This window comes from Salmo salar, chromosome ssa15 (genome assembly GCF_905237065.1).
Source record: "Salmo salar chromosome ssa15, Ssal_v3.1, whole genome shotgun sequence".
Taxonomy (NCBI): domain Eukaryota; kingdom Metazoa; phylum Chordata; class Actinopteri; order Salmoniformes; family Salmonidae; genus Salmo; species Salmo salar.
The window spans coordinates 30851478-30876451 of record NC_059456.1 but is presented as its reverse complement, the minus strand read 5'-3'; the positions used below and the strand labels follow the sequence as shown (position 1 = coordinate 30876451).

Below are 24974 nucleotides of genomic sequence, written 5' to 3'. Positions count from 1 at the left end.
TCTCTCTCTCTCTCTCTCTCTTCCTCCTCTCCTTCCTCCTCACCCATCCTCCTCTCTCCTTCCCTCTCTCTCCTCTCTCCTCTCTCTCTCTCTCTCTGTCTCTCTCTCACACCAATCTTCCCCTCTCTCTCTCTCTCTCTCTTTCTCCTCCCTCTCTCTCACCCATCCTCCTCTCTCTCTCTCACCCATCCTCCTCTCTCTCTCTCTCTCTCCTCTCCCCTTCTCTCTCTCTTCCTCCTCTTCTTTTCTCCTCTCTCTCTCCCTCCTCCTCCTCTCTCTCTTTCTCTCTCCTCCCTCAGGTGTTGAAGAATGAGGTGGAGCTGATGGCGAGGATGGCTAAGACCATCGATAGCTTCACTCAGAACCAGACACGTCTGGCTGTCATCATAGACGGCCTGGACTCCTGTGAACAGGACAAAGTACTGCAGATGCTGGATACGGTAAGACACACACACACACACACACACACACACACACACACGCATGCAGCGCGTGGGCACATACACACACACGAACACACACGAACATAGTCACATGGTGATAGGGTATACAGTATCACTCTGAACAGGAACGCAATGGTTTTGACCAACTGTTTGGACCGTCTCACCCTTTGTGTTGCCTTGGTGTGCAAATGTAGTTATTTCCGAAGACGATCTTTCCCAAGAGAGCAAAGATTACCTAGTTATACAGTACATAGTTATAAATCAGTCACAAAGTTTCCAGAAGCTGTCATGGTTTTTCTTATTATTTACAGTAATAGAATTGTCTTTAATCTAATATTCAAGGGGCATGGTCATCTGAACCAGCTGTTTCTTGTTTACTAATGAAATCTTTGGTCTGAGGAAATAATGGATCTTTTATGCATGATGTCTTTGTAATAATAAGCAACATCCCTCATACGTTTAGACTGATTTGTCTAGACATTTGATAGTAGTCACAAAATCTAATATTTCAATGTCTTTTGCACATTGGGATAATGGAGTTATTAGCTAACTGTGAGCTATGGCAGAAAGAGTTTTAGAATAGACTAGAACAAACTAATATACTATATCCACCACACACACACACACACCTCACCAGAACATACTAGTGGGGTTCACTCTGGCTCTAGATCGGAGACCAGCACCACAACTGCACTTATGATGGCATTTGCCACGGCCATAAATGCGCTTGATAAAAAGCAACATTGTGCTGCTCTGTATGTTGATTTATCAAAGGCATTTGATTCAGTTGACCATAAACTCAGTAACATTGGTCTCAGTGAAGGGGCAGTAAATTGGTTTAGGAACTATCTTTCTGACAGAACACAATGTGTATATACTGACAATAGCTTTCTTCAGATTAATAGAGGTGTGCCCATTTTAGGTTCCATTTTAGCTCCTGTGTTGTTCTCAATTTGTATTAATGATTTGGGAAATGGGATGCAACCAGCAAAGTTACATCTATATGCAGATGATTCAGTCATATATTCATGTGCTGCTTCTCTGGTTCAGGCTGTTGAAAAGCTCCAGACTGCTTTTCAGTCACTTCCTTTATGGTCTCAAACTGGTCTTGAATGTACAAAAAACTGAATTCATGACCTTTACCAGCGCTAGAACTCAGCCAGAGAAGGTTAGCATTGTCACATCTGGTGGCTTATCCATTGAAAAAGTGTCATCCTACAGATACCAAGGTATATGGTTGGATGGCAAGTTGTCCTTTAAAGTTCATATGGATAATCTTGTGAGGAAGCTTGAATTGAAATTGGGTTTTTCTTTTCGTAATAAGACTTGCTTCCCGCTTATGACTAGAAAGAAGCTTTTCAGGCCACTTTTCTCTCTGTAATTGATTATGGTGACTTGTTGTATATGCATGCAGCCTCCTCCGTATTACAGAGACTGGACTCTGTTTATCATGAAACCTTGCGCTTTATTACAAATGCCAAGTCACTCACCCAACATTGCACCTTGTACCAAATGGTGGGTTGGAACTCACTTTATATGTGCAGAAAGCTACATTTGTATGTGTTCATCTACAAAGCCCTTTTGGGTAAACTCCCTCTTTACCTCTGTAGTCTAGGTCTCCTTCACCACCAGCAGTTACCATACCCAGTCTGCTAGGCGGTTGCTACTTAAAGTCCCCAGGACATTTACAGTATTAGCCAAGACTGCCTTCTTGTCTTGTGTACCAGTGGCATGGAATAGTCTATAATTATGTTGTTGATGTGTATTGATCATGTTGATGTGTATTGTTGTATGTTTTAATTCTGTAATATAGTAAGAATGGCACCAGAGGAGATGGCTGCTGTTTTATGTGCTCCTAACCAATTCAAATCAAATCAAATGTATTTATATAGCCCTTCGTACATCAGCTGATATCTCAAAGTGCTGTACAGAAACCCAGCCTAAAACCCCAAACAGCAAGCAATGCATGTGAAAGAAGCACGGTGGCTAGGAAAAACTCCCTAGGAAAAACTCCCTAGAAAGGCCAAAAACCTAGGAAGAAACCTAGAGAGGAACCAGGCTATGAGGGGTGGCCAGTCCTCTTCTGGCTGTGCCGGGTGGATATTATAACAGAACATGGTCAAGATGTTAAAATGTTCATAAATGACCAGCATGGTCAAATAATAATAATCATAGTAGTTGTCGAGGGTGCAACAAGCACGTCCGGTGAACAGGTCAGGGTTCCATAGCCGCAGGCAGAACAGTCGAAACTGTAGCAGCAGCACGGCCAGGTGGACTGGGAACAGCAAGGAGTCATCATGCCAGGTAGTCCTGAGGCATGATCCTAGGGCTCAGGTCCTCCGAGAGAAAGAAAGAAAGAGAGAAAGAGAGAATTAAAGAGAGCATATTTAAATTCACACAGGACACGGATAAGACAAGATAAATACTCCAGATGTAACAGACTGACCCTAGCCCCCCGACACATAAACTACTGCAGCATAAATACTGGAGGCTGAGACAGGAGGGATCAGAAGACACTGTGGCCCCATCCGATGATACCCCCGGACAGGGCCAATTGTGCCAATTGTGCTATTGTGTGTGTTTTTTCGTGTTATTTGTAACTTATTTTGTACATAATGTTTCTGCCACCGTCTCGAGTGACCGAAAATAGCGTCTGGATATCAGAACAGCGATTACTCACCTCGTACTGGATGAAGATTTTTTCTTTAATGAGTTGGGATTTACTTCAGACACCGGACAAGGCCCGAATTCCCGTCATTCGCATGAAGAAGAGACAGAGATATAGGGATCGTAGGTTGGGGTGCCATGTAAGAATCCGATGGCGAGTGGGTAACCCACTTCTACCATCAGTCCTATTAGCCAAAGTGCAATCATTGGACAATAATCTGGATGAGCTCCTATCAAGACCTTCCTACCAACATTAAAAACTGTAATATCTTATGTTTCACCGAGTCGTGGCTGAACGACGACATGGATAACATACAGCTGGTTGGGTTTTCCGTGCATCGGCAAGAGAGAACAGCTCCCTCCGGTAAGACAAGGGGTATTGGTATTTTATTAGAATCCCCATTAGCTGTTGCAAAAGCAGCAGCTACTCTTCATACCCCAACCAGAAGCATACCCCAACCAGAAGCCATGGATTACAGGCAACATCTGCACTGAGCTAAAGGGTAGAGCTGCCGCTTTCAAGGAGCGGGACTCTAACCCGGACGCTTATAAGAAATCCTGCTATGCCCTCCGACAAACCATCAAACAGGCAAAGGGTCAATACAGGACTAAGATTGAATGCTACTACACCGGCTATGACACTTCAGATGTGGCAGGGTATGCAAACTATTTCGGACTACAAAGGGAAGCACAGTCATGAGCTGCCCAGTGACACGAGCATACCAGACGAGCTAAATTACTTCTATGCATGCTTTGAGTCAAGCAACACTGAAGCATGCATGAGAGCCCCAGCTGTTCTGGACAACTGTGATCACGCTCTCCGTAGCCAATGTGAGTAAGAGCTTTAAACAGGTCAACATTCACAAGGCCGCAGGGCCAGACAGATTACCAGGACGTGTACTCTGAGCATGCGTTGACCAACTGGCAAGTGTCTTAACTGACATTTTCAACCTCTCCCTGTCCGAGTCTGTAATACCAACATGTTTCAAGCAGACCACCATAGTCCCTGTTCCCAAGAACACCAAGGTAACCTGCCTAGATGACTACTGACCTTAGCACTCACATCTGTAGTCATGAAGTGCATTGAAAGGCTGGTCATGGATCACATTAACACCATTATTCCAGAAACCCTAGACCCTCTCCAGTTTGCATACCGCCCCAACAGATCCACAGATGACGCAATCTCAATTGCACCAGGATAACAACCTCTCCCTCAATGTGATCAAGACAAAGGAGATGATTGTGGACTACAGGAAAAGGAGGGCCGAGCACACCCCCATTCTCATCGACGGGGACTGTAGTGGAGCAGGTTCAGAGCTTCAAGTTCCTTGGTGTCCACATCACCAAGGGACTGTCATGGTCCAAACACCCAAGACAGTCATGAAGAGGGCACGACAACGCCTATTCCCTGTCAGGAGACTGAAATGATTTGGCATGGGTCCTCAGATCCTCAAAAAGTTCTACAGCTGCACCATCAAGGGCATCCTGACTGGTTGCATCACCGCCTGGTATGGCAACTGCTCGGCCTTAAGGCACTACATGTATTGTCACTTTACCTCTACCTACATGTACAGTATCTCACAAAAGTGAGTACACCCCTCACATTTTTGTAAATATTTGAGTATATCTTTTCATGTGACAACACTGAAGTAATGACACTTTGCTACAATGTAAAGTAGTGAGTGTACAGCTTGTATAACAGTGTACATTTGCTGTCCCCTCAAAATAACACAACACAGTGAGTACACCCCTAAGTGAAAATATCCAAATTGGGCCCAAAGTGTCAATATTTTGTGTGGCCACCATCATTTTCCAGCACTGCCTTAACCCTCTTGGGCATGGAGTTCCCCAGAGCTTCACAGGTTGCCACTGGAGTCCTCTTCCACTCCTCTATGACGACATCACGGAGCTGGTGGATGTTAGAGACCTTGCACTCCTCCACCTTCCGTTTGAGGATGCCCCACAGATGCTCAATAGGGTTTAGGTCTGGAGACATGCTTGGCCAGTCCATCACCTTTACCCTCAGCTTATTTAGTAAGGCAGTGGTCGTCTTGGAGGTGTGTTTGGGGTCGTTATCATGTTGGAATACTGCCCTGCGGCCCAGTCTCCGAAGGGAGGGGATCATGCTCTGCTTCAGTATGTCACAGTACATGCTGGCATTCATGGTTCCCTCAATGAACTGTAGCTCCCCAGTGCCGGCAGCACTCATGCAGCCCCAGACCATGACACTCCCACCACCACGCTTGACTGTAGGCAAGTCACACTTGTTTTTGTACTCCTCACCTGGTTGCCGCCACACACGCTTGACACCATCTGAACCAAATAAGTTTATCTTGGTCTCATCAGACCACAGGACATGGTTCCAGTAATCCATGTCCTTAGTCTGCTTGTCTTCAGCAAACTGTTTGCGGGCTTTCTTGTGCATCATCTTTAGAAGAGGCTTCCTTCTGGGACGACAGCCATGCAGACCAATTTGATGCAGTGTGCGGCGTATGATCTGAGCACTGACAGGCCGACCCCCCACCCCTTCAACCTCTGCAGCAATGCTGGCAGCACTCATACGTCTATTTCCCAAAGACAACCTCTGGATATGACGCTGAGCACGTGCACTCAACTTCTTTGGTCGACCATGGCGAGGCCTGTTCTGAGTGGAACCTGTCCTGTTAAACCGCTGTATGGTCTTGGCCACCGTGCTGCAGCTCAGTTTCAGGGTCTTGGCAATCTTCTTATAGCCCAGGCCATCTTTATGTAGAGCAACAATTCTTTTTTTCAGATCCTCAGAGAGTTCTTTGCCATGAGGTGCCATGTTGAACTTCCAGTGACCAGTCAGTATGAGGGAGTGTGAGAGCGATGACACCAAATGTAACACACCTGCTCCCCATTCACACCTGAGACCTTGTAACACTAACGAGTCACATGACACCGGGGAGGGAAAACGGCTAATTGGGCCCAATTTGGATATTTTCACTTAGGGGTGTACTCACTTTTGTTGCCAGCGGTTTAGACATTAATGGCTATGTGTTGAGTTATTTTGAGGGGACAGCAAATTTACACTGTTATACAAGCTGTACACTCACTACTTTACATTGTAGCAAAGTGTCATTTCTGCAGTGTTGTCACATGAAAAGATATACTCAAATATTTACAAAAATGTGAGGGGTGTACTCACTTTTGTGAGATACTGTACATAGTACCTCAATTACCTCGACTAACCTGTCTATAGCCTCATTACTGCTCTTGAATTATTTGTTATTTGTCTATTTTAATTAATTGTTTACGTTAGTTAATACTTTCTTAACACTTATTTTTTCTTAACTGCGTTGTTGGTTAAGGGCTTGTGAGTAAGTTCACTAAGACTTTCACCTGTTGTATTCGTTGCATGTGACAAATAACATTTGATTTGTATTGATAGTTGCTGCCTTCTTGTCGCGGTCTTCCTTGAAAAAGAGACTCTGGGTCTCAATGGGCTTCTCCTGGTTAAATAAAGGCTAAATAAAAAAGAAAACATATGTATCCTGTTCCTCTCCACCAGGTGAGAGTGCTCTTCTCCAAAGGCCCCTTCATCTCCATCTTCGCCAGCGACCCCCACATCATCATCAAGGCCATCAACCAGAACCTGAACAGCGTGCTCAGGGACTCCAACATCAACGGCCATGACTACATGAGAAACATCGTCCACCTGCCGGTCTTCCTCAACAGCCGGGGGTTGAGCAGCGCCAGAAAGATGTGTGTGGCAGCGCCCGCTAATGGAGACACCGGAAACTCAGACGGTAATCCAAACCATTCAGACGGTAAAGACCGACTCACACACACACATGCCCTGTATGAAAGGAGCTGTAAAAATCTCAGACCACACACACACGGGCATGTACACACATGAACACACACATTCAGGCATACACACAAATGAACACACTCACATCCACCTTCGCATTCAGATATATACACCGGCACACACTTAACTGTATGTGTCAAATCATTGGCTAATATTAGGTCTGGTTTCTCATCTCTTGTCTTTGTTGATATCTGTGTTCAGGTTGGCATGAGGAGCTGGACAGGAAGCTATCCCAGCACAGCATCGGAGAGATGACCAAGTTTGGCAGCAAGACAACCCTGAACCGCAGGGTAAGAGAGAGAAGAGACAGTGTGGGTGGGTGGGTGGCCTGGTGCTTGACCCAAACCTGGTGGGTTCCCAAAGAGTACAGGCATATGGGTCAACACCGCCCGTCACCAATAGTATGGTCAAAGGACTTCAGAGGTGTCATCATTAAATCAATATAATAACCACACATCTACACAACAGGTTGTCATATGAAGGTGTTTTCATCTTATTCCCTTCAAAGGGCACTGCTTTTGTTTTCTGGTCAAAAGTACTGCACTATAAAGGAAATAGGGCTCCGTTTGGGACGCAGCTAGTAAAAAGCCAATAGCTGGAAATACGCAATAGGAAATAACTACAACTTCTGTGTATTAGGATCTCTTGACTCAATTATGTTTTTAGAACCCAGTGTGACTGTCCAGCTACTGCGCTTATTATGACTGTAATCCAATGAGGTTTAATCCAATCTGCTGCGTTTCTCCCCCACCAAGTCACATGATGTGCAGTTTAGTGTGACTTTAATGTGAGTGGAACCTGCCTGATTGCTGCGTTCACCATTCTATTCCATATCACTCATCAGTCTGGCATTCCTCCACATTGAGACTGTTTGACCCTATGCTATATCTGCACATCTATTGGAGAAAGGCCATACTGATACGTGCGGTAAAACAGAATGGTGAACACAGCGATCAGGCTGCTTCCACCAGACTACTGAGAGCACTCCAGCTGTAACCTACCCTAACCTTAAAGGGGGGATCTGCAGTTGCTACATCCATGGACTTAATCAATGAATAATGTGTACCCATTGATTCTTGAAGAATATAACTTATAAATGCCTCATGAGTTTAGTTCAACTGTCACACTCCATGAGAACCCAATGTTTGCAAACAACGTAAATGTAAACAAACACTGTATAGCCTCAAATCAGGGTTCAAACTAAACTTTTGATATCATGGATGGTCTGTCCTTGTATCCATAGCTCTGTCTATGAATTTGAGAGTGGTTACATTTCTCCAGCCCCATCCCTCAGCTTTTTACCAAAACAGCAGCAGGGTCACGCTTTGTTATATAACTGCAGATTACTCCTTTAACCTTAAACCCAAGCCCCTCTTACTCTATTGAGACCCCAAGTGTTGTGTACTCAAGGACCTATGCCAAATCTCAACTTTTTCCATTATTTTCCTATTTTCTCTACTTTTGAAATATAAGTACACTACATAGCCAAAAGTATGTGGACACCTGCTCGTCGAACATCTTATTCCAAAGTCATGGGCATTAATATGGAGTTGGTCCCCCCTTTGCTGCTATAACAGCCTCCACTGTTCTGGGAAGGCTTTCCACTAGATGTTGGAACATTGCTGTGGGGACTTGTTTCCGTTCAGCCACAAGAGCATTAGTGAGGTTGGGCACTGATGTTTGGCGATTAGACCTGGCTCGCAGTCTGCGTTCCTAGTCATCCCAAAGGTGTTCGATGGGTTTGAGGACGAGGCTCTGTGCAGGCCAGTCAAGTTCTTCCACACCGAACTCGACAACCATTTCTGTATGGACCTCGCTTTGTGCACGGGGGCATTGTCATGCTGAATCAGGAAAGGGCCTTCCCCAAACTGTTGCCACAAAGTTGGAAGCACAGAATCGTCTACAATGTCGTTGTGTGCTGTAGCGTTAAGATTTCCCTTCAGAACTAAGGGGCCTAGTCCGAACCATGAAAAACAACCCCAGACCATTATTCCTCCTACACCAAACTTTACAGTTGTCACTATGCATTGGGGCAGGTAGCGTTCTCCTGGCATCTGCCAAACCTAGATACGTCCGTCGGACTGACAGATGGTGAAGCGTGATTCATCACTCCAGAGAACGCGTTTCCACTGCTCCAGAGTCCAATGGCGGTGAGCTTTACATCACTCCAGCCGATGCTTGGCATTGTGCATGGTGATCTTAGGCTTGTGTGTGGCTGCTCGGCCATTGAAACCCATTTCATGAAGCTCCAGATGAACAGTTATTGTGCTGACGTTGCTTCCAGAGGCAGTTTGGAACTCGGTAGTGCGTTTTGCAACTGAGTACAGACAATTTTTACGCGTTTCGGCACTCGGCGGTCCTGTTCTGTGAGCTTGTGCGGCCTACCACTTCTATTCTATTCTACTCTATCTTAGTCTACAATGCTCGTCCGTTCCTTTACTTTAGATGTGTGTGTATTGTCTGTATTGTTGTGAAATTATTAGATATTACTTGTTAGATATTACTGCACTGTTGGAGCTAGAAACACAAGAATTTCGCTACACCCGCAATAACATCTGCTAAACACGTGTATGTGACCAATAAAATGTTATTTGATTTGATTAGACATTTCCACTTCACAATAACAGCACTCACAGTTGTCCGGGGCAGCTCTAGCAGGGCAGAAATTTTACGACCTGACTTGTTGTAAAGGTAGCATCTAATGACGGTGCTACATTGAAAGTCACTGAGCTCTTCAGTAAGGCCATTCTACTGCCAATGTTTGTCTCTGGAGATTGCATGCGTGTGTGTGCTCGATTTTATACACCTGTTAGCAAAGGGTGTGGCTGAAATAGCTGAATCCACTAATTTGAAAGGGTGTCGACATACTTTTGTAGAAATATACACACTGAACAATAATATAAACGCAACATGCAACAATTTTAAAGATTTTACTGAGTTACAGTTCATTTAAGAAAATAAATTAGGCCCTAATCTATGGATTTCACATGACTGGGAATACAGATATGCATCTGTTGGTCACAGAAACCTTAAAATAAAAAGGTAGTGGTGTGGATCAGAAAACCAGTCAGTATCTGGTGTGACCGCCTCATGCAACACGACACATCATCGCATAGAGTTGATCAGGCTGTTGATTGTGGCCTTTGGAATGTTGTCCCGCTCCTCTTCAATGGCTGTGCGAAGTTGCTGGATATCAAATCAAATGTTATTTGTCACATGCTCCGAATACAACAGGTGTAGTAGACCTTTCCGTGAACTGCTTACTTACAAGCCCTTAACCACAATGCAGTTTTAAGAAAATAGAGTTAAGAAAATATTTATTAAATAAAATAAAGTAAAAAAATATATAAAATAAAAAGTAACACACAATAACAAGGTTATATACAGGGGGTACCAGTACAGAGTCAATGTCCAGGTTAGTCGAGGTAATTTGTACATGTAGGTAGGGGTAAAGTAACTATGCATAGATAATAAACAGCGAGTAGCAGCAGTGTAAAAACAAGGGGGGGGGGGTCAATGCAAAAAGTCTGGATGGACTGCAGTTAGGTCAAGACCCTGGTGAGGACGATGAGCACCCAGATGAGCTTTCCTGAGACAGTCTCTGACAGTTTATGCAAACCCACAGTTACATCAGCTGTCTTGGTGGATCCCGCAGGTGAAGAAGCAGGATGTGGAGGTCCTGGGCTGGAGTGATTACACGTGGTCTGCGGTTGTGAGGCCAGTTGGACGTAATGCCAAATTCTCTAAAACGCAGTTGGAGGTGGCTTATGGTAGAGAAATGAACATTAAATTATCTGGCAACAGCTCTGGTGAACATTCCTGCAGTCAGCATGCCAATTGCACGCTCCCTCAAAACTTGAGACATCTGTTTCATTGTGTTGTGTGACAAAACTGCACATTTTAGAGTGGCCTTTTATTGTCCCCCGCACGAGGTGCACCTGTGTAATGATCAGGTTTTTTAATCAGTTTCTTGATATGCCACACCTGTCAGGTGGATGGATTATCTTGGCAAAGGAGAAATGCTCACTAACATTTTAGAGAAATGCTCACTCAAAATTTGAGAGAAATAAGCTTTTTGTGCGTATGGAAAATGTCTGGGATCTTTTATTTCAGATCATGAAACATGGGACCAAAACTTTACATGTTGTGTTTTATATTTTTGGTGTGTGTGTATATATATTTATATAGTGTGTGTATATATTTATATAATGTGTGTGTGTGTGTGTGTGTGTGTGTATATTGCACAATGCAACACGGAGTGCCTGGATACAGCCCTTAGCCGTGGTATATTGGCCATACACCACAAAGCCCCAAGGTGCCTTATTGCTATTATAAACTGGTTACCAACGTAGTTAGAGCAGTAAAAATAATACACGTGGTATATGGTCTGATAAACCACGGCTGTCAGCCAATCAGCATTCAGGGCTCGAACCACCCAGTTTATAAATGTATATATATCATGCTATATTACATGTGACAGTTTAACACTGTGTAAACAGCAAACCGTGTGATTGTTGTTTCCTCTCATGCATTAATATAACGTTAGTATATGGTTCCAATGCGTTAATATAATGTTAATGTGTTTGCTCTGTGTAAGCTTGGGCGATATACCGTTTATACTGTATACAGGGGTATTTCGAAATACCGACGACGGTGTGATGTTCAAAGTGGCTTGATGTCAAGAGCAAGTTTCTTGGTTACAGCAGAGACATTCAATCCCCTCGTGGATCAAGATCCCTGTTGTTTTGTGCGTCCCCCTCCCCCAAAAATACATATACAGTACGGTGCCTTCAGAAAGTATTCAGACCTCTTGACTTTTTCCTCATTTTGTTACGTTACATCCTTATTCTAAAATGTATTGAATCGTTTTTTTTACTCATCAATCTACACACAATAACCCATAATAACAAAGCAAAAACAGGTTTTTAGAAATGTTTGTATTAAAAATAAAAACCGATATCACATTCACATAAATATTCAGACCCTTTATCCAGTACTTTGTTGAAGCTCCTTTGGCAGCGATTACAGCCTCGTGTCTTCTTAGGTTTGACGCTACAAGCTTGGCACACCTGTATTTGTGGAGTTTCTCCCATTCTTCTCTGCAGATTCTCTCAAGCTCTGTCAGGTTGGATGGGGAGCATCACTGCACAGCTATTTTCAGGTCTCCAGAGATGTTCGATCAGGTTCAAGTCCGAGCTGTTGCTGGGCCACTTCAAGGACATTCAGAGACATTCAGAGCCACTTCTGCATTGTCTTGGCTGTGTGCTTAGGGTCATTGTCCTGTTGGAAGATGAACCTTCACCCCAATCGGAGGTCCTGAGCACGTTTTCATCAAGGATCTCTCTGTAATTTGCTCTGTTCATCTTTCCCTCGTTCCTGACTAGTCTTCCAGTCCCTACCGCTGAAAAACATCCCCACAGCATGATGCTGCCACCACCATGCTTCACTGTAGGGATGATGCCAGGATTCCTCCAAACGTGATGCTTGGCATTCGGACCAAATAGTTCCATCTTGGTTTCATCAGATCAGAGAATCTTGTTTCTCATAGTCTGAGAATCTTTAGGTGCCTTTTATGCAAACTCCAAACTGGCTGTCATGTGCCAGCTTTAGGAAGAGTCTTGGTGCTTCCAAAAGAATAATGGAGGCCACTGTGTTCTTGGAGACCTTCAATGCTGCAGAATATGTTTGGTACCCTTCCTCAGATCTGTGCCTCGACACAATCCTGTGTCAAAAAATCATACATTTGCGAACATTTCTAAAAACCTGTTTTCGCTTTGTCATTATGGGTTATTGTGTGTAGATTGCTGTGGGAAAAAAAAGTTGTAATCAATTCTAGAATAAGGCTGTGACCTAACAAAATGTGGAAAGAGTGATGGGATCTGAGTACGTTCCGAATGCACTGTGTATATAATGCCCAACCATATATCTATTATTATAATATATGTTATTGTTATATATGTTTTTGTAAATAGCGTCCCTTTTGTGCACTTCCGGTAATACCCTACACCTCGGTTTGGTAATCTGGATACCGCCCAACCATATGTCTCTGCATAGGACACATACCGGAGACGGCAGATGCAGAGGACGGTGACACGGCAGATGTCCTTTGACCTGAGCAAGCTGCTGGTGACAGAAGACTGGTTCAGTGACATCAGCCCCCAGACCATGAGGAGGCTGCTCAACATCGTCTCTGTCACAGGTGGGTCACACACACACACACACACACACACCTACGTTGACTCACGCGTCCACACACACATATGGACACACCTACACACACACCCATATGTGTGCATGTACGCATGCACATGCGCACACACAGACACACACACTAGAGGTCTTCACAGATATACCCGAACCCGATTACCTGAGATCCGAACAGGTCGGTTCCACATTTCTTGGATCCCGGGTCGGATCACGCTCGGTGGCCATGACCCTCGGATCTGCTGAAAATATGTGAAATATCAACCAGATCCAAAATTATATTTGAAGAAGAAAATATTCTGATGACAATATATCCTCTATAAATCACATTTGCTACACGTGGCATTTGGTTCAGTCAATAGCGTTAATCTCTCTCTGCCTCTCTCTGTCTGGCTTGAGCTCTGCTATAGTAAACTTGCAGCATTGTTTCAACTGGGCCCTCACTGTCTCCCAGACAGCTGTATTTGTGTTCAGAGAAGTGTTCAGATAGCCTATTTTAGGACGTTTCCACTGGAGATATGGGGTCAACAATATGTTGCTATTTCACACCAAGGCGCAGAGGTTACTTAAGCCCATCGAGAAGTCTGATATTGGAAATATTTTTCAAATACAGTGAGGAACTATGGTCATTCACAATGGATGTACAACACTCTGTTGGCATTCTGTGTGAGGTGACAAAATAATTACTTTAAGAGGCTCGGCTGGTCATAAGTGGTGTTGAGTTAAAGAAATGGCCTACTCTCAGACATGCCCAAATGGGAACTTTTATAGGCCTACATTTGTGCACAGTGCACATTTGTACTTCTATGCATGTTGAAGCAAAATATATTTAAAAAATAAACATGAGAAAAAGGGCAAACAATTCACACAATGAAACAATGAATGCACACAAAGCGCATTCTGGAGAGAGACGTCTATAGTGCCTTTTAGCCACACACCCCTTCTTCTGGTATCAACGTTTTAAATTAGGGATGTCATTTATGAAAATCCTAAGCTAACACACACACTTTGTTTACCACAAGTTTACCCACTGAGTTTACTACATGAACCACAATGGACCATACAGATTATGGCATAATTTTATTGAGGAAAGCATGTTAGTTTTGTCCAGTCTGACTTACACAATGCTGGTCTGTCTATAGGTCGTCTGCTGAGGGCAAATCAGATTATGTTTAACTGGGACCGCCTGGCATCGTGGATCAACCTTACTGAGACATGGCCCTACAGGACCTCCTGGCTCATCTTGTTCCTGGAGGAGACTGAAGGCATCCCTGACCAGGCCGCCCTCAAGACTATCTACGAGAGGTAATGTAGAGACCCTGCAAAACTACATCTAAGACCATCTAGCAGAGGTAATATACTGTAGTCCCACTACCCCTATAACACTGGGCCACCCTCAAGACCATCTAGCAGAGGTAATATACTGTAGTCCCACTCTACCCCTATAACACTGGGCCACCCTCAAGACCATCTAGCAGAGGTAATATACTGTAGTCCCACTCTACCCCTATAACACTGGGCCACCGTCAAGACCATCTAGCAGAGGTAATATACTGTAGTCCCACTCTACCCCTATAACACTGGGCCACCCTCAAGACCATCTAGCAGAGGTAATATACTGTAGTCCCACTCTACCCCTATAACACTGGGCCACCGTCAAGACCATCTAGCAGAGGTAATATACTGTAGTCCCACTCTACCCCTATAACACTGGGCCACCCTCAAGACCATCTAGCAGAGGTAATATACTGTAGTCCCACTCTACCCCTATAACACTGGGCCACCCTCAAGACCATCTAGCAGAGGTAATATACTGTAGTCCCACTCTACCCCTATAACACTGGGCCACCCTCAAGACCATCTAGCAGAGGTATGCATGCTGTAGATCCCCAACCTTAAAAGATCTTCTTGAAACACCTGTCCAAATGATAGAACTTAGGAAGTGTTTAGTTGCATGCGAGAGGATTGTATTTAATTTTGAAAGATCTGTCTGAAGATGTGAGGCCAAAGAAGAACTACATTTTCACAAAAAGACACAGTGGAAAAGTTATTATAGAAGAAGGAATACATTTACTCCCATTGATCCATTAAGACAGTTACATCCCAAATGGCACCCTATTCCCTATATAGTGCACTATGGCAGGTAGCCTGGTGGTTAGGAGCATTGGGCCAGTAACTGAAAGGTTGCTGGATCGAATCCCTGAGCTGACGAGGTAAAAATCTGCCGTTCTGCCCCTGAGCAAGGCAGTTAACCCACTGTTCCCCGGGCACCGATGACGTGGATGTCGATTTAAGGCAGCCCTCCTCACCTCTCTGATTCAGAGGGGTTGGGTTAAATGCGGAAGACACATTTCAGTTGATGCATTTAGTTGTACCACTGACTAGGTATCCCCCTTTCTTTTCCTTTTGTACAAGAGTAGTGCACTATATAGGGAACAGGGTGCCATTTGGAACACACAAAAACTCTGACGTGATGAAACAGTCAGATTAGTCACTGGGCAATAAGGATTAGTTTAATAGGTTGAATCGTCATTATAATTGCATCCCATTGGTTGGATTATTGTATTTTTAATGTCAATTACTTCTCAGACAGAAGCTTAGTCGTTGCAAAATAAAGTTGGGTGGTTTTTGGTGTAAAAGGGTGTTGCCGAAAATAATGAATGACTTATGTTCTATTCACGTTTTTGCCCCTGAAATGATTTAAATTTCCTTCATTGTCACTCCAAATACAATAATATGTCATTCAAAAGACTCTAATCCATGAAGCTCACAGAATAATTTTTTTTAGAAAGGAAAATGACATTTTCCTCATTGCAATTTATTCCCCGTTTTTGGATATAGATATATTTTATGTTTTTTGTATTTACATTTTGTTGTTGGTCAGCTGCGAAAAATGGCAAACTAAAGAAGCAACCTTTCAGTGTAGAAGAGCTATAGCTCTTTCCTCGCCTGTCTTCATTAGGCTTCAGTCTTACCTCTGGTGTTTTAGGATCTCCAAGAACATTCCGACCACTAAAGACGTGGAGCCCCTGTTGGAGATTGACGGGGATGTGCGTAGCTTCGAGGTGTTCCTCTCCTCTCGGACGCCCGTCCTCAATGCACGCGACATCAAAACCTTCCTACCCTGCACCGTCAACCTCGACCCCAAACTACGAGAGATCATCGCAGGTGAGGGAGAGCGTATTTGTGTTTGTGTCACTCAATAATCAGGGTTCCACACAAATAATTCCAATTCGTTTTGGAAATATTATGCAGGCATCCATTCTCTTTCCAACTTGAATAACAACTTGCAGATTTTGGAATGTATCATGAATTTGTCAGATGAGTTAATGTCAGTATTTTAGATTTCACCTCTTGATTTCAATTGTTTGTATTTCAACTCTTGATTTCAATTGTTTTGATTTCAACTCTTTGTATTTCAACTCTTTGTATTTACATTTTTATTTATTTAAACTCTTTCAATTTCTGTATATCTGCGTTCCTCTCCCCCCAGACGTGCATGCTGCAGGTGAGGGTGAGCATAGCTAGCTGTGTCTGTGTCAAATAATTAGGGTTCCACACAAGTCAGGCCAGAACCTTTTGTCGATATGATGTAGGCAATCTGAACTGTTGGCTTTTGGATGTCATTACAGTTACAGTAAGTCATATGGTTTCATGTCTATGTGCAGATCCAACTTTCTTTCCAGACTTAAGAGTTAAATTACATTCTAACATTTAATGACACATTTCTCTTTACCTGTCTGTCTCTTCTTTCCCCCCCAGACGTGCGTGCTGCCAGGGAACAGATGAGCATCAGAGCGGTGACCTATCCCAGCCTGCCCCTGCAGGAAGCCGCTCTCCGCCCCACCTCCGTCTACAGCCAGCAGTCAGGCATGTCCGCCTGCTCCCCCTCCACCTCCTTCAACGGCCACTTCAACTCCCCAGGGCTGGTGTCCCTACCACCCCACAGCAGCAACTACAGTGGTATGGCTGGCCCCCAGCACCCCTTCTATAACAGGGTGAGTGTATGAGGAAGAACACCCTCATGTCGCCAAGGACATTGCTATTCCATATAGGACTGAGAAGGGCCTGGTTCGAAACGGAATGACCAAAGTTTCACATGTAAATCGTCTGGCTCGTGTCAGTTAACTCATTCAGTCGTATGCTGTCTGGTAGGCGATCACTGACGGCCTCTGTAATAAAACAAAGGGCTTTGAACCTCAACACATTCCTTTGCCTACATTTCCCACCTTGTTATCGTCCCCCTTCTCACTTTGTGGGACACTTCTGGTTTATAATTTGCAGAGCTGTCTTGTTATTTATAGTTCCCATTTAAGTTGAAGTCTCTGTGCTGTAACATGATGAGGTGTTTGTACTGTGTGACCCCTTGTTTGGACATACATACATACATACATACATACATACATACATACATACATACATACATACATACATACATACATACATACATACATACATACATACATACATACATACATACATACATACATACATACATACATACATACATACATACGCATGTATGTATGTATTTGACATGCTGTGACTGTTTAATTTGCTTCAGTCTGTATTTCATAATCAGACACCTCAATTGTTACGCTGGTTTCATATTTAAGTGTTGTATTTTTTATTTATTTCACGCCATGTTAAATGTGTTTCCTTTCTCCCTGGTATTCCCCTCCCTCCAGCCATATTTTCCCCATCATGTTTACCAGCTGCCACGCCAGTATGTGGGCAGTTTCCCTGTTCATGCTCCCTCCACCACGCCCATTCCCACTTAAAAGTGGCTTTCCCCGGGATCCGAGCAGTGGACTCGTAAGTATTAGAGGTAGTGAGTAGAGATAGTTCATCTAGAATGGATGTATAGCCATGTTATAGAGAGAGAAATGATTGTCCTTTCAGATTTCATTAGCTTACATATGCTTGTTTGAACCTTCTGATTTGGGTTGTTTGAACATCAGAACATTTCGATTCGGATTCTATCAGAGACGTTCATCTCACCAGATAACCCCTATTGCAGAAACATGCTTCCACTCTCCCTTTCTCTTTCTTTGTCAGACATCCCCCCTTCCACACAGACACACACACACAGACAGGGCTCTAAAGTGCAACCGAATTTGGTCTCATATCCGACAAATATTTTTCTGTGCGACCAGTAGTTTTATTTTGAAAGCACTGTGCGACTAGGAAACAAATCTCCCAGATAATTGTTGTAGTGATAAGGCTTCCCTGTACTGAAAGTTTATGAGTGCCCTAGAGAAAAAAGCTGATTCGATAGGGTTATGGTTGCACCATTACTACAGAGAAAACGGCTTGCTTCTAGCCCAACCAGGTCAAAAGATTTGACCCATATTACCGGGGCAACATTTGAATCTGTAGCAAATCGCCAGGACCGACTTTTACATTCATAAACCATGTCGTGGGCCGTTCTAAAACTACTCGTGAGTTAACCATTTGTTTACACATTGTTCAGTCAAATTACCTCATTGGCTAGCTAGCTAACAACCTGGTAACTTTACCAGTATATCCAAACATTTGGGGTCACCGATAGGAAAAGGGACAGCTTTCTCAGGTGATCAATGAATGAATTACATATCTCTTGCGTGTTGTCATCACAAATCTGACGTTTTTAAGAGACAGTGTACACTTTTCAATGTAATCCATCTCAATAGGAAAATAGAGCTTTAACACAATGTAGAAACCTAATATTCCACATATTATTTTGTTATTCCTATCAAAATTGTAGCTTTTATAATAACCTCATTTCTTTACAATGTTACATGTTAGTTTCTAGGGCTCAACATGTGCTTCAAAAGCAGCTAAAATTCATATAGGCCCGATATAGGCTGTGTAGGCTGTATCTGCTCCTAGATTTCATGTGGTGCGCCTAGATTTCATGTGGTGCTCCTAACTTTTTTAAGTTGGGAGCACCAGTGCTACCAATGAAAAATGATCATTTAGAGCTCTGTACACAGACACAAACACACAGAGAAACTAGAAACACAGAAACATTGACCCTGCTATTACAGCATCCAACTGTCCTAAACAACACTGAACGCCTCAGAGACATCAAAAACATTATTCTCATCCTCACAATGAAGGCATGCCCTCTCTCACCTCTTTCTCTCTCTCCACTCTCTTCCTCTCTCCACTCTCTCTCAATGTCCTGTCTTGAAGATATGTATGTCTCCCTAATGTTTTTTTCTCCTCTAAGATGATAATGTTGGCATCTGTGTGTCTTCCTAATGTTCTCTCCTCACATCCCTCTCTGATGGAAACCTGCTGTAGTCACTCCCTCCTCACCTTTCCATCTGTTTCTTTCCACCTCTCGTTCTCTCTCCTCCCTCCAAGCAGTTTAAGGTACCGTCTTTGAAAAAGAAGCAGGTACTGAATCCATTCAGATGTTTTCTCTAACTCCTCCTAACTAGACCTAGACCGACAAACTGACCCCCTTCGGAAGGGATCTGACCTCTGTAATCCCAGCATGCACCTTGGAAACTCTAGCCCACTCTCTTGAATGGGAACTAGGAGTTACAGGCATGCTACACTGGAGTAATACCTTTTTGCGGAGCGCGAGAAGCTCCCATTCATGTCAATGAAACCTGGGTGGAAGTGGTACAGCTCAGCTCTTGTTCCCGAGGAGGTGTGGTATATGGCCAATATACCACGGCTAAGGGCTGTCCTTAGGAACGACGCAACGTGGAGTGCCTGGATACAGACCTTAGTCGTGGTATATTGGCCATATACCACAAACCCCCAAGGTGCCTTATTGCTATTATAAACTGGTTACCAATGTAATTAGAGCAGTAAAAATAAATATTTTGTCATACCTCTGATATACCACAGCTTTCAGCCAATCAGCATTCAGGGCTCGAACCACCAGTTTATAATGATATTTTTGTCACGTGCGGCTCACATCCGAGAACAGTTGATAAAGTGGCGTGTATTCTGCTCACGCCGGCAAAAAACGACACATCCAGTATAGTAGCTTCAGCGACACTAGTGTAGCTCCCTTGTTAGGGCACTAAGTGATGCTACAAGGCCGCTGACTAGTGAAATCTTTGATCTGCTTCTGTCATACTATTTAAGACCTATTTACAATTACAGATGTTTTGTAACTTTGTAAGATACATTGTAGATCTGTAACACTTGTACAAGTCTCTATAAGCATTTCAAACATTTGATTTCGTCTGGCCCTTCTAGCTGAACTCTCCTTACCTAAACCCTCATACACGCCACCCTCTTCCACCTCATCAAAGTGGACTTGTCTTATGAAGACCGCCCTCCTACTCCGAGTCAGTGACGTTGAGCATATAGCCTGTGGTTTCATAAAGACCTAAAACTAACCTGTTTGAAAAGTGAATAATAATCCTGCACCATGTATTGCTGTGTGCATTCTATCCATCCTCAACGTTACTGTGATACTGGGTGTGTATCACTTACCGGTTAATTACTAGAACAGACATCCTCATTCAAGTCAAGTCAATGGTCTGAGGAGCTGTTCTAGTGATTCTATTTCTACACGCTTAGAAACAAAGGTGCTATCTAGAACCTTAAAGGGTTCTTCGGCTATTCTTCGGCTATTCCCACCTTTTGTAGAACCCTTTCTGGTACTAGGGGAGAACCCGTTTGGTTCCATGTAGAACCTGGTCCACAGAGTGGTTTTCCTATGGGGAGACAGCCGAAGAACCCTTTTGGAAAGCTTTTTTCTAAGAGGGTATGGTCTAACTCCTGAATTAGTGAGTAGCCTAGTAGTAATAGTAGATAGCAGGAAGTGACGTCACAGATTACATCCAAGTTTGTTTTTTTACCCTACAGTATTCTCTCATCCACTCACTGACAACGTTTGGTTTGGACCTAACCTCTAACCCCATTGTCATATTGCACTCACCCTCAGGATAGCGCCACTCATCAACAACCCATTGTAGATGAAATCATATTGTAGTTCTCTCATACCTACTGATGCTTTATGTCGCCTACATTCTTTTCATGTTGCTCTCCCCTTTCACTGGGCCTTCCTGTGTTACCTTTGCAGATTTCAACAATGTTTCAGCATGGAATTCCAATTCTATTATATTTTGTATCATTGCATTTCTACTCAAATGGGCAGAGGTTACTATTGATGAGTACAGCACATGATAACTTTGAGAAATGTAATCTTGACCTCCATCAAATGGAACCCATACTGTATTAACCAATAAGCCATGTTTTACCTGTTGGTTGAATCCTCTATCTGGTCGCTGACGGTGTGTTCTGGACCTGGTTGTGTGTGTGTGTGTGTCAGGGTTCAGCCTCGGTGGTGTCGGGGACCCCGGCCATCCTCCTGAGCTCCATGAACACAGACACAGTGTGTGAACGTGTCAAACAGATCGAGGGTATCGACCAGAGCATGCTGGCCCAGTACACTGCCACCATTAAGAAGGTGAGCAGAGAGAGAGAGTTCTCTACCATTAACCTCTCTCTACCATTAACCTCTCTCTCTACCATTAACCTCTCTCTCTACCATTAACCTCTCTCTCTACCATTAACCTCTCTCTCTACCATTAACCTCTCTCTCTCTACCATTAACCTCTCTCGCTACCATTAACCTCTCTCTACCATTAACCTCTCTCTACCATTAACCTCTCTCTCTACCATTAACCTCTCTCTCTACCATTAACCTCTCTCTCTACCATTAACCTCTCTCTATCATTAACCTCTCTCTCTACCATTAACCTCTCTCTACCATTAACCTCTCTCTACCATTAACCTCTCTCTCTACCATTAACCTCTCTCTCTACCATTAACCTCTCTCTACCATTAACCTCTCTCTCTCTACCATTAACCTCTCTCTCTCTACCATTAACCTCTCTCTCTACCATTAACCTCTCTCTGCCATTAACCTCTCTCTGCCATTAACCTCTCTCTACCATTAACCTCTCTCTACCATTAACCTCTCTCTCTACCATTAACCTCTCTCTACCATTAACCTCTCTCTCTACCATTAACCTCTCTCTACCATTAACCTCTCTCTACCATTAACCTCTCTCTACCATTAACCTCTCTCTACCATTAACCTCTCTCTCTACCATTAACCTCTCTCTACCATTAACCTCCTCTCTCTCTCTACCATTAACCTCTCTCTCTCTACCATTAACCTCTCTCTCTACCATTAACCTCCTCTCTCTCTCTACCATTAACCTCTCTCTCTCTCTACCATTAACCTCTCTCTCTACCATTAACCTCCTCTCTCTCTCTACCATTAACCTCCTCGCTCTCTCTCTCTACCATTAACCTCCTTTCTCTCTACCATTAACCTCCTCTCTCTCTATCATTAACCTCCTCTCTCTCTCTACCATTAACCTCCTCTCTCTACCATTAACCTCCTCTTTCTCTCTACCATTAACCTCCTCTCTCTCTCTACCATTAACCTCCTCTCTCTCTCTCTCTCTCTCTCTCTCTCTCTCTCTCTCTACCGATAACCTCCTCTCTCTCTCTCTCTCTACCAATAACCTCCTCTCTCTACCAATAACCTCCTCTCTCTACCAATAACCTCCTTTCTCTCTCTACCATTAGACTCCTCTCTCTCTCTACCATTAACCTCTCTCTACCATTAACCTCCTCTCTCTCTCTCTCTCTCTCTCTCTCTCTCTAATTAACCTCCTCTACCATTAACCTCTCTCTCTCTCTCTCTACCATTAACATCCTCTTCCTTGTCTCATTCACCTCTTTGTCTCTCAGGCTAATGTGAATGGCAGAGTTCTGACCCAGTGCAACATTGATGAGCTGAAGAATGAAATGAAAATGAACTTTGGAGACTGGCAGCTCTTCAGAGGAACTGTGAGTTTAACCCTAAACTTGCCTCTTGCCTGTTCTTTTCTTTTGTAGTGGATTTACCAATAGCTTTAACACTGGACACTGCTGTTATCAATTACTTCTTAACCCAGTAATTACTCATTAGCCCAGCCGTATTTCTCACTTCCTCCTCCACTTCCTCTTCTACTTTCTCTTCCTCTTCTTCTTCCTTTCCCTCCTACTCTTCTGCCTTCTCTCGCCTCTTCTTCCTCCTCCTCCTCTTCCTCCTCTTCCTCTAGGTGTTGGAGATGCGTCACGTGGAGAGCCAGGTGCTTCATGAGGAGGCTCCCAGCGAGGTAGACAGCAGTGTGGTGGGCCACGGGGAACCGAGGCGCCAGGTCGCCCCACCCCACGCCGGCGCCGCCAACCTCGACGCCAACTCACCCATGTACAGCTTCAACCTGAGCTTTGAGGAACTGAGCAATGTGGGACTGGACGAGCCTCCCAGGCACAGCAACAACACATGGATGGTGAGTGACTGGTGGTCTCTTCCATTGTAGGGAGGTCTATGTTGCATCATTATATTACATTGACAGAAGACTGGAACTGTGTAGCTATGTACAGTACCAGTCAAAAGTTTGGACACCTACTCATTCAAGGGTTTTTCTTTATTTTTACTATTTTCTACATTGTAGAATAATAGTGAAGACATTACAACTATGAAATAACACATATGGCATCATGTAGTAAACAAAAAAAGTGTTAAACAAATCAAAATATGTTTTATATTTTTGATTCCTCAAAGTAGCCACCCTTTGCCTTGATGACAACTTTGCTGACTGGTGGCATTCTCTCAACCAGCTTCATGAGGAATGCTTTTCTAACTCTTGAAGTAGTTCCCACATATGCTGAGCACTTGTTGGCTGCTTTTCCATCACTCTGCGGTCCAACTCATCCCAAACCATCCCAGGCCAGGTCATCTGATGCAGCACTCTATTCTTCTCCTTGGTCAAATAGCTCTTACACAGCCTGGAGGTGTGTTTTGGGTTATTGTCCTGTTGAAAAACAAATGATAGTCCCACTAAGCGCGAACCAGATGGGATGCAGAATGCTGTGGTAGCCATGCTGGTTAAGTGAGCCTTGAATTCTAAATAGATCACAGACAGTGTCACCAGCAAGGCACCCCCACACCATCACACCTTCCTCCTCCATGCTTCAGGGTGGGAACCACACATGCTGAGATCATCCGTTCACCTACTCTGCTTCTCACAAAGACATGGCGGTTGGAACCAAAAATCTCAAATATGGACTCATTAGATCGAAGGACAGATTTCCACCGGTCTAATGCCCATTGCTCGTGTTTCTTGGTCCAAGAAAGTATCCTCTTCTTATTGTTGTCCTTTAGTAGTGGTTTCTTTGCAGCAATTCAACCATGAAAGCCTGATTCATGCAGTTTCCTCTGAACAGTTGATGTTGGGATGTGTCTGTTACTTGAACTCTGTGAAGCATTTATTTGGGCTGCAATCTGAGGCTGGTAACTCTAATGAACTTATCCTCTGCAGCTGAGGTAACTCTGGGTCTTCCTTTCCTGTGGCAGTCCACATGAGAGCCAGTTTCATCATAGCGCTTGATGGTTTTTGCAACTGCACTTGAAGAAACTTTCAGAGTTCTTGAAATTTTCCAGATTGACTGACCTTCATGTCTTAAAGTAATGATGGATTGTCGTTTCTTGCTTGTTTGAGCTGTTTGAGCAAATGCGCAAATTAACTTTTAACAAGACATTCCTGTTAATTGAAATGCATTCCAGGTGACTACCTCATGAAGTTGGTTGAGAGAATGCCAAGAGTGTGCAAAGCTGTCAGCAAAGGGTGGCTACTTTGAAGAATCTCAAATATATTTTGTTTTGTTTAACCCTTTTTTGGTTACTACATGATTCCATGTGTTATTTCATAGTTTTGATGTCTTCACTGTCTTCACTGATGTCTTCTACAATGTAGCAAATAGTCAAATAAAGATAAACCCTTGAATGAGTAGGTGTGTCCAAACTTTGC

General features: G+C 43.7%; 1 pseudogene across 1 annotated transcript in view; it reads left to right on the top strand.

Moving 5' to 3' along the window:
• LOC106571256 (kinase D-interacting substrate of 220 kDa B-like) overlaps window positions 1-24974 on the top strand; it is a 58199-nt pseudogene that overhangs the window by 29674 nt on the left and 3551 nt on the right. The window contains exons 18-28 of the transcript XR_006759147.1: window positions 300-440; window positions 6643-6880; window positions 7147-7235; window positions 13000-13144; window positions 14292-14454; window positions 16139-16317; window positions 16912-17147; window positions 17838-17964; window positions 21434-21571; window positions 22870-22968; window positions 23223-23453. The product of XR_006759147.1 is annotated as a kinase D-interacting substrate of 220 kDa B-like (transcript). The remainder of the gene's footprint in view (window positions 1-299; window positions 441-6642; window positions 6881-7146; window positions 7236-12999; window positions 13145-14291; window positions 14455-16138; window positions 16318-16911; window positions 17148-17837; window positions 17965-21433; window positions 21572-22869; window positions 22969-23222; window positions 23454-24974) is intronic.